The 11,091-nt window shown below is 39.4% G+C and overlaps 1 pseudogene; it reads left to right on the forward strand.

Moving 5' to 3' along the window:
- The first annotated feature begins 7,901 nt into the window (after window positions 1–7,901).
- Window positions 7,902–10,088, forward strand: LOC144455867 (small ubiquitin-related modifier 2 pseudogene; annotated as a pseudogene).
- Window positions 10,089–11,091: the final 1,003 nt, after the last annotated feature.

Here is an 11,091-nt window from a genome sequence, read left to right on the forward strand (position 1 = left end):
TGCTTAGTACAGAGGATAAATCCTCTCATGTAGGAATGATTCTTAAGGTTATTCAATAGAGATGAATGAATCCAAAAGACTGAGAACCTTGAAGGTTTTTCTTTACTTTATCTTAGAAATTGCACAAGTGACAACTGTTCTATGAAGCAAAAAGAAATAATACCAACAGAAATACTGAGAGAATAGTAAGAGAGGGAAGGGAATAAGCATTTATATAGCACCTGCTATGTGCCAGTCACTGTGCTAAACACTTTATAAATATCTCATTTGATCCTCACTTCAACTCTGTGAGGTAGGTACTGTTCTTTCATTCAAGAGTGCCTGTTCTTTGGATAAACTCTGTTCTTATGCCATTAAAGACCAGGTAGCCTTTGGGCAACTTGGTAGTGCAGTAAGTAGAATGCTAGGCCTGGAGTTGGGAAGATACAAGATCAAATTTGGCCTCAGACACTTACTAGCTGTGTGACACTGAGCGAGTCACTTACCCTATTTGCCTCAGTTCCTCACCTGTAAAATGGGGACACATTGGAGAAAGAAATGGCAAACCAATCCAGTATCTTAGCCAAGAAAACCCCAAGGGAATGCCTGAAAAAGTAGTGGTATATGATTGTGAAGGAACACTATTGGGCTATAAGAAATGACAAGCAGGATGCCCTCAGAAAAACTTGGAAAGACTTACATGAACTCATACAAAGTAAAGTGAGCAGAACCAAGAGAATATCATACACCAGTATAGCAATATTTTATGATGATCAATTGTGAATGACTTAGCTATTCTCAGCCTTCCAATGATCTAAGACAATTCTGAAGGATTCATGAGGAAAACTGCTATCCATCTCCAGAAAAACAACTGATGGAGTTAAATTGTCTTCTCAATGAGAAGTGAGGGGAGAGGAGAAAATTTAGAACTCAAAAAAAGTTTTAAATGAATGTTAAAATTGTTTTTATGTGTAATTGAAAAAAATATTTTTAAAAAATAAAAAAAGAATGAAAAAGAAAAAAAAAGAAAATCCCATGGATTTGTCATGAAGGGTTGGACACAACTGTACAACAACATTAACACAAGCCTTTAGGATTCCCTTTTTAGAACTTAGAAACTGCTCCGGACCACATGCTTGTCAATGGGGAGATTGCCTACTCGAGTACATAGAGAGGCATTCCAGGTCCAAATTTTCCTTGAATTCTTGGATATGAACAGAAAAGCCAGCAAAGACCAGAAAGTTCTCTGAAAAGCACCAGCACTAATTGAATCACAGAATCTTACATTTGGAAGAGTCCTCAGACTCCCTCTAGTCCAACTCATACTTGGCCAAGAATCATCTCTACAACATCTGTGACAAGTGATTGAATGAGCCAGTCTGTCTGAAAACTTCTATTGAGAGGAAATCAATCACTTTCCAGTAACCCATGCCACTTTGGGATAGCTCTGAGCATTCAGAAGTTTATCTTTCCATCGAGTCAAAATCTACCTCCCTTTGAGTCCAAGCAGATCACACACAAAGGTTAACACTAACTTAGGCAGTGTCATATTTCCTTTCCTTTTTGTTCAGCCATTTTTCAGTCATGTCTGACTCTTCATTATCCCTTTTGAGATTTTCTTGTCAGAGAAATGAGTGGTTTGCCATTGCTTTCTCCAGCTCATTTTACAGTGAGGAAACTGAGGCAAAGAGGGTCAGGTGATTTGCCCAGGGTCACACACAACTAGTAAGTGTTTAAGGCCAGATTTGAACTCAGAAAGATGAGTCTTCCTGACTCTAGGCCAGCACTCTACCAACTTCACCACCTATCTGCCCTTTCTGAATTTTCTGAAGCTACATCCTTCTCAGAAAAAATGACAACAGCCTCAAGAATGAGCCCAAGACAAACCTTGAGCTTGCCAAAAGATACAGACCTTAAGATAGTTGTTCAGAAAGTTCAAAGCCTAGGTAAAAGTGAATTGGATGATCAGCAGTCACAAAATGACTCACACTTTGATGTATTAAATATTAACTTCCTAGGAGAGTGGAGTTATGGGTTATTCTTTCATGCTTAAAGTCTTTGTCAATGTGCACTTATAAATGTGTCTTTTATATGGAGTAAATAAATGGCTGAAGTATAGCTTATATGCCTTGTACATTAAGCAATTAGGTGATACAGGGCTGTGCCTCTGCTGCTAGCGTAGAAGTACTCATCTGAGTCCTCCAAGTCTGTGGGTTGAATATTCAAGTTCAGCTAAGATGTGTCTGGCCCTACCGTTGTGACAAGACTGGAGACTTTTCCCTTTTCTCTTTCTTCTTGGTAATAAAAAATGAAATACAAACTGTAATTTCTGCATTAAATTTTAGTGGTACCAGATGTCACTTCCTTTCTGAGTACAAAACTCTCATAGTTTCAGTAGGTGAAGTAGGAAGTGTGTGTGTGTTGTGTGTGTGTGTATGTGTGTGTGTGTTTGTGTCTGTCTATGGGTGATGTGGGAGAGTGAATAGTAACCCATCACCTCTAACACCAGGTCGTCTTTTCTTCAGTATCAACTTGTAGATGGATAAATAAATTTCCATCTTAGCTCTCCTCTTTCTAAATGTATCTGAGCCAGGCTATACACTTGGGAGCTTCCAGCTCCCCAAAGACAAGAGATATTGCCCTGGAATTGGGTCTCTTGACCATAACTTCTTGTCCTGTCTTTGTGACCAGGAATCTCGGTTCTGGGTGAATCCAGTGTTAGTGGAATCTGTGGGCAGAGGAGACAGAAACCAATAGACAAAGCCTTAGACAGAGCATAGAAGGTTGGGTGCCAGGGCCTGAATAAGCCTGGATGGGGATTTCTCTCCTGTGCCCTGGACTCACTCGCTTTTAGGAGAAAAATGGTCACGTAACAGAGGAAACTAATTCCCATGGCAGGAGCAAGTCAGGAAACGGGTATTTCCCACCTTTAGTCCCCCTGGAGAGCAATGGTTTGTTTGAGCTGGCAGAACCAAAGCTCTGTGGCTCTCCTTTTTTTTCACTAGATACTGTTTATCTGTGATCTCACCAATCCCACTTCCCACCTCACCCTCAAAGTCAAAATATGTAAAGGCCACAGCAACCCCTCAGTGTGGTATGAAGAACATTCCATTCCCAGCCCAAACCTAGTTATTGGCATGACTACAGCTTACGTATTTATCTGTCTCTAACACCACACACACACACACCCCACTTAACCCCATTGCCCCCAGAAAAAAAGCCGGGATCCTAGTCTTGGAGAGAATCATTTCACATTTTTGTCAAAATATGATCGATATTATATGTGTGTGTGTATATATATATATACATATATATATATATATTATATATATATATATATATATATATATATACTACTTCTATATATGCTATTATGCTATACTACTATACTACTTCTGCATCATCCATGTGGTCAGTCTTTGTGTCTCCAGGTAGAATCTTCCTGTATCTAAGGCCCTCTACCCAAGAACTGAAGTATTTTGGATGGGGGATGAGAAAGAACACAGAGGACAAGGTTACACCAGCTAGAAGCTGGATGAGTGAATCTTTGACCTTGTCCCATGCATTCCTCTATTAACATTCTTTCTTTCTTTCTTTCTTTTCTTTCTTTCTTTCTTTCTTTCTTTCTTTCTTTCTTTCTTTCTTTCATGCAATTGGGGTTAAATGACTTGCCCAGGGTCTACACAGCTAGTAAGTGTCAAGTGTTTGGTCTGAGGCCAGATTTGAACTCAGGTCTTCCTGACTTCAGCAGGTGCTCTATCCACTGCGCCACCTAGCTGCCCCCACTATTAACATTCTTCAAGGAAAGATACTAGCGCTAGCTCTATGATCTCAGCAAACCTCAGAATATTTCTGTAGAGTCCACAGTTGGTAGAGATGTCATCACTAAGAAAGGTGAGTGAAATTTACATGAAATTTTTTTTCCTGTTTTACTCATCCATTATCTGGATTTAATTGTGTAGTGTTTTAACTGCAATTATACTTATATGCCTTGTATTTGGAATATAATGATGTCATTAGGTAATAGATGTCATCGCCATTATTTTCCTCCCAAACCTTCTTAGCTTTCCTGTTGATAATAGGATACCCTCATCATCTTAGTCACCTAGCTCACAACCTAGATGTCATCCTCAATATCTCACTCTCCTCTCATTCCCCACATCCAATCTGTTGCCAAGTCCTGTTGATTTTACCTTTATAATATCTCTTCCATATGCCCCCTTCTGACCATGATTACTGCCACTACCCTGATACAGGTCTTCATTCCCTTACACCTGGACTATTTCAGTAGCCTGCTGATTGAGTCCCCTGCCTAAAATCTCTCCCCACTCTTGTCTTTACTCTATTCACCCATCAGATTAATCTGCCCAAACCTCGGGTCTAACCATGGCCTTTCCTCTACTTTTCTCATTAAATAAACACCATTGGTTCACTGTTGCCTCCAGGATCAAATACAGAATCCCTTCTTTGTGTTCAAAACCCTGCAATGACTCTGGAAGAAAAAGTGAGGGTGAGGACTTTGAACAACTCTACCTCACTTAAATCCAATTCATGTGCAAGTCATGACGTGTGCAGGGCATTGGCCTTTGAAAACAAACAACAAAATCCTACCTTCTACACAAAGCCTTCCCCAATCTCTCTTATTTTAGTGCCTTCCCTCTGTTAATTATTTCCTATTTATCTTGTACGTAGCTTGCTTTGTCTGTTTCTTTTCTCCCCCATTAGATTGTAAGGACCTTGAGGGTAGGGTCCATCTTTTGCCTCTTTTTGTATCCCCAGAGCTTAGCACAGTGACTGACTGATTGATTAATGGATAAGGGAGATCAGCCAAGGCTGTAAGAGAAGACTTCATGGAGGAAGTGGTCTTTGAGCTGTGCTAACTCAGTGAATTTTTTAAAGGGACTGTGAGATAATTACTCTTTGGAGCTCTTTACTTTCTTAGTATGGGGTTCCAGATTTCCCTTCTATCCAGCCCTGGGACTAAACCAAATCTGCCCTCCCCCACCCTCATCCCACCTCTGTACTAAGGTTTGTGTTGGTGACAATGTAGGGCTGTGTCTTTTCTGTTGCGTAACTGGTGCTAGGGATTCCAGGATCAGAGGAAATGGCTACATCTTTGACTGGGATACTAGATGTCCTTTTGGAATATCACTTGGAGCTTATCTATGAATCAGCCTCAGCCCCAAACCCGGGTCCTCTCTGTACCCAGATGTAAAATTATGCTTCATATTCTGTTCACATCTCAGTGTCAGTTTCTTTCCTGTTCTTGTGACCAAGTATCTGGGTGTCTGGATGATTCTAGCATCCATGGGTCCTATGGAAGAAGGAAGAAAAAACAGAGAGATAAGAGTACTAGACAGGCTGGCAGTACAGTCACAAAGGAAATATTTAGATCAGAGGCTTGGTAAGCCCTGGACAGAGATCTCCAATCTGTCCCCAGGACTCACTTGATCCCAAGAGACAGGCAATTACATATTAGAAGATCCTGGATTCTGTGGTGGAATCATAGAAGGAGTGGGAAATCTTAGAGAAAAGGTTTGACCACCTATTATGGAGTGGGCAGGCCAGACTTTTGAGCTTCCACAATTTCTACTGGGCTATGTTTATTATGCTACCTTATCCATTGACTCCTATAATCCATCCCCTAGACATGAGTAGATTACAAATTATGAGATAGAAGAAAAGACTATTCCTCAGTCAGGAGACATGGACCCCAGAGTAATTGTTGCTGCTAAAGTTATGGGGTATGAAATGTATGTATGCTTCTTTAAGGGGTCATTATCACAGGTTCTGTGAGTGTGTTAGCTACTATGGACTCAATTAATAATCTATCAAGAAACATTTTTTTAACCTCCTGCTCTGTGCCAGGCACTGTTCTAAGCACAGGGGATGCAAAAAGAGGCAAAAGATAGTCCCTGCCCTCAAGGAGCTTATAATTTAATGACTCAAAAAAGTATTGTCACCTCTTCCCATCTTGGAGGTGGATATATGGAAAAAGTAGAGTTCTTCAGTGCCCCCTGACTCTTCTAGGCAGCATCTAAGTACTCATTTCAAACCCGTACCAGCCCATGACTTTCCAACTACCTTTCTACCTCTTTCAGTGACTTTCTTCCTCTGGCAATACTTCCCTCCCTAAGACTTCTCTCTACCACCTCCACCTCCCTTTTATGTAATATCTTCCCTTATTAGAATGTGAACAATTTGATTGTTTTATCCTGGCTCGTATTGTATTCTCAGCACTTACTACAGTCGTGGCACATAGGAGGTGCTTACTAAGTGCTGTCTGTCATTATTTGTGTGTATCTTTGTCTTTGTCTTTGTGTCTCTGTCTTTCTCTGTCTCTCTCTTGTGCACACACATAGAAGAGGTTTGCTTTCAGTATAGACTGTTCTTAGTCTGGAGCACATTATACTTACACTTGTTGATTGTGACTATGTATGGGTTAAAAAGGAAAGTCTTTCCTAGAGAAATCCATCCTTGGATCAATAATCAGGAGAGCTAAGCTTCAGTCCAAGTTGCTATGGCACTAAACCAGTGGGTAGGACACCACCTCTACAGTCTTTTTATTTCCTAATTCACAAAATAAAGAGTTTTATCATGTGACTGCTCATATGTGTTTCAGCTCTAGAGTTCTAAGTGTTCTAACATTCTAAGATAAAGATCATATTAGAGATTTATTCAGAGCTCTAGTATTTATCTTGATTCTCAAGAACATGGAACCCAAGGGTTATTATATTAGTTTCCTAGCCTACATTCCAAGCTCTTATCTCTAATTGCATAATATCAGTGATTAAGAAAAATTCATCTTAGCCAAAATCATAACAATAATTAGAATTATGAACTTATTTTTTAAAATATTTGCAAGCTGATACTGCCCTCTTGTGGAAAGGAGAGGCAGTGAGAAGCAGATTAGTTGAAATAGACAAGAGTATGAGTAGCAAAAGTACCAGCAAAGGAGAAATGAGAACTCATAAAAACAAGAGGAGTAAGATTTGCTTCAAGTGGACATAGCTTTAGGTTTAGAGTTGGTAGGGAGCTCAAAGAGACAACTAGGTGGTGCAGTGGGTAAAGCATTGGCTCTGGAGTCAGGAAGACCCATCTTCCTGGGTTCAAATCTGGCCTCAGACACTTAATAGCTGTGTGACTCTGGGCAAGTCACTTAACCTTGTTTGCCTCAGTTTCCTCATCTGTAAATTGAGCTGGAGAAGAAAATAGCGAACCACTCCAGTATCTTTGCTGAGAAAACCCCAAATGGGGTCATGAAGAGTCAGAAAGGACTGAAATGACTGAATAACATGTGGCCTTAAAGGCCAGCTAGTCCAGAGGTGTCAAACTCAAACAGAAATGTGTCCCTGCAGGCCTCCTATTGACTTGGAAAAGTCAACTGTATTACATCTTTATTAGTCAGTATTATATTTTATTTAGTCAGTTGTATTGTTATTTCTATTTATTTTGTGGAACAGTTCCCACTTCCATTTTAATCTGGTTTGGGCAGCAAAGAGGAGTTTTGCTGGCCAAAGATAGCCAAATGGCCACAAATTTAGTATCTTTGATTCTAGCCCTTCCTCCTCGTTTTCAGATGAGAAAATTGAAACCTAAATTTAAATGATTGGCCCCCAAAACTTTTGTTGTTCAGTCTATTTAGTCATGTTGGACTCTTTGTGACTTTATTTGGGATTTTCTTGTCAGAGGTACTGGAGTAAGTTTCCATTTCCTTCTCCAACTCATTTTACAGATGAGGAAACTGAAGCAAAATAGGATTAAGTGACTTGCCCAGGGTCACACAGTATAAGGTCCAGAATTCCCCTGGCTGGGGAACCCTGTATCTCCTCCATAACCATGGGGTATTTTTTTGATACCAAAGGAAAATTATAAGTAGTAGTTTAATCAATCATTATGAATACTTACAAAACAGGCGCAATATGTGGTATGGGGCAGCAGTCACACAATTCAGTGGTTCCCTAAAAAGAACCCCCAAAATCTTCATGGTAATTATAGAAAACAGACAAAGGGAGGCTGGGCTAGAGAGTACATCACTGCTGATTGGTGGATATTTTTGGTTTTCTGCTTAGTAATAAGCTTGGGAGTTTAGCTAATGTACCCACACATAAATTTGTGTATTGATCAGGTACTGGTCACATATGGGTCACAAATATTTGTGTTCTGGCTTTCATAGGTCATAGTATCTTAAGTTTTGACTCAATGTCTAAAATATAATTTTGTATCTAAGTTATGATTTTAAATAGGTCACCATGTTCAGGCTTCTACCTTTCACAGAGTTTTTATAGCTTTATGGCTTTTCACTTATTACTGTATTTTGTGGCTTTTCCCCAATTGGGACCCCACACACAGATGGTAAGTGTCTGAGTCCAGATCTGAACTTGGGAAGATGAGTGTTCCTGTCTCTAGGCCCAGCATTCTGTCCACTGAGCCACCTAGCTCCTGAAAGTAATACAGATGGTAAGTAATGGAGGGATACTACTGGCAGAGGAGCTAGACAAAGAGTGAGCAGGGTTCTGTATGTATAAGAAGAGACCAAAAGGAGATGATGTACTGAGAGGTCACATAGTACAAGGGAAAGACTATTGGCCTGGGAATCAGGATATTGAGGTTTTAGTATCATCTGCTACTTTTGTGACCTAGAACAAAGCTCTCTGATTCCTCAGTTTCCTCAAGTGTAAAATGAGGATGTTGGAGGAAAGGATTTGTATTGTGCGTAAGGCAAGCTAGTGCTATATTGTCAAAGAGGAGAAGGGAAAAAAAAGAAGTAGAGCATTGAATCGTCTTTAAGAATGCATAAAAAACAAGGAAATTCAGAGGAAAATACAAATGAGCAGGACAACTTTGAAAATAGCATATTAGATTTATTATATACTTATATTTTTAAAAAACTGTACATAAAAAAGACCTATAGTTTCACATAATCCTCTTTTTTCTCTTCTTCTTTGAATAAGGAAGTATTCTCTTTTGCAGTGGGGGGGGTGGTATTTGTTAAATACTTGTTGCTTGTTAAACTTTTTTTTTAAATTTTAATGAGGCTGTTGGACTAGAACAGGCTTTTTTAGCCTTTTTTGTGACATGAACCCCTTTGGCAATTTAGTAAAGCTTATACAGCCTTTCTTGGAAGTCGTTTGCTGTTGTTCTTTTTCCATATTCAAGTTTTTAACTTCATATTCTTTAAAATTTAAATTCAAGTTTTAAAATTAATAATGAAGGAAATGCTAAATTTCAGGTGGAGGTCAGTGAAAACAAAGGTGTAGCTCCTCCTCCTCCTCCTTCTTCTTCTCCTCCTCTCCCTCACCATCACCACCATTGTCTTCCTCCTGCTCCTCCTCCTGCTCCTGCCGCTGCTGCTTCTCCATCCCCTCCCTCCCCCTCTCCCGTTCCCTCGGAGCAGACCATCCTGGTGCCTCTTTTGTGAAGTGGCAGCTGAGGAGACCTCCAGACTCAACCTCGGCCCACAAAAAGCCAAAGGAAAGCATCAAGACTGAAAACAAGGACCACATTAATTTGAAGGTGGCAGGGCAAGATGGTTCAGTGGTGCGACTTAAGATTAAGAGGCACACAATGCTTAGTATAATTAATGAAAGCCTATTGTGAACGACAGGGTTTGTTAATAAGGCAGATCAGATTCTGATTTGATGGGCAGCCAATCAATGAAACAGACACACCTGCACAGCTGGAAATAGAGGATGAAGATACAATTGATGTATTCCAGCAGCAGACAGAAGGCACTTACTAAAAAGAGAACATGCAACTCTACTCCAGAACTGTGCTCCCAAGGAAAACAATACATTCACAGTTAGAAAGCCAAGATTTGGTTCATCCACATCTTGACTACTGCAGTATAGTTTTCTCTCTTCTTTGATTCCCTTCCCCGATTTGTGCACAGGCACGATTTGTATTTTTTAAATAAATGGCCAATGGTATGTTTTGATCAACATCAAATGGAGATGGGGAGGTGAAAAAACAAACTGGTCCTGTGAAAATATCCCTTTTCTCCATTAGTGGCATGCTCATTCAACTTTTATCTTTATATTCCAGTAAGTTATTTTGCTCTCACTGCTTAACAACAAACACACACACACACATATCCTTCCATATCTTGTTTGATTGGATAATTTCAATGTTTTTCTTTTATCATTGTAAACCCAAGCACAATTTTATAACTTTTTTGTACATAGATATTACATGTAGGGCAATCTCCATCTCTCAGTAGGGATACATTACTATAAAGAAATTGATCCTAGATAGTTTTCTCTTCAAGTCAAACATCTTGTCATTTAAATAAACTTTTTGTTTAAAATAAAAGAAAATAAAGGTGTAATTTTTTCCTTATGTGGACCCCAGGACTAAATAAACTGTAAGGTTTCTTTTAGTTCCATATCTCTAACCCTGTGATTCCATAGCCCTTGGGTTGTCTCTAGGATCTATTTCCCTCAATCGTTAAATGAGAAAGTTGGTAGATAGGACCTCTAACACTCCTTGCAAGACTAACATTTAATGAGAATTGGTAGGATTGGAGGAAGGAAAGAGGTGAGAGGGAAGCAAAATTAGATGGGCATGTCCTCCAGGATGGCCATCTTCAAGTGCTGAATTTCTTTGTGAAGGCATAAGTTAAAACCACTTTTCTCTTATTGTGGATTTTTTTAAACATCTGTATGTTGAAGGTATAAATAGTTAACATGAGATATCTTTGTGTGCTTCTGTCCATAGTGAAAAAGTACAGGAAATTCTCTGTCCTTGGACTGAATATGTCAAGTGAGGGAAGATTTAGCCTCTGATAATCTTCCTGTAGAATGCCAAAGAGTTTGAGATCTAAGGATCAGGATTGCCCAAGAACTGCAAAATAGAGAACACTAGAGATCTTGTGGGCACCAAGTTAAGGAGGGAAAAAGCTATCCTATCAAGTCTGAAGTGAAAACCAGGGTTGAGACATGGGGAAAGGGGAGAGGGAGGAGTATAAGAAGTCCAGCAGTGAAAAACAGAATGCTAGTTTCAGCATGGGTATTCTATGCTTTAAAAAAAAAATGCATATATATAATATTGCCTCTCGTTAAAATGATAGTTTCTTTTAATCACATTTCTAGTAGACTAATAGTTTATAAAAAT

Source organism: Phascolarctos cinereus, unplaced genomic scaffold, assembly GCF_003287225.1.
Source record: "Phascolarctos cinereus isolate Bilbo 61053 unplaced genomic scaffold, phaCin_HiC Scaffold_1;HRSCAF=81, whole genome shotgun sequence".
Classification (NCBI taxonomy): domain Eukaryota; kingdom Metazoa; phylum Chordata; class Mammalia; order Diprotodontia; family Phascolarctidae; genus Phascolarctos; species Phascolarctos cinereus.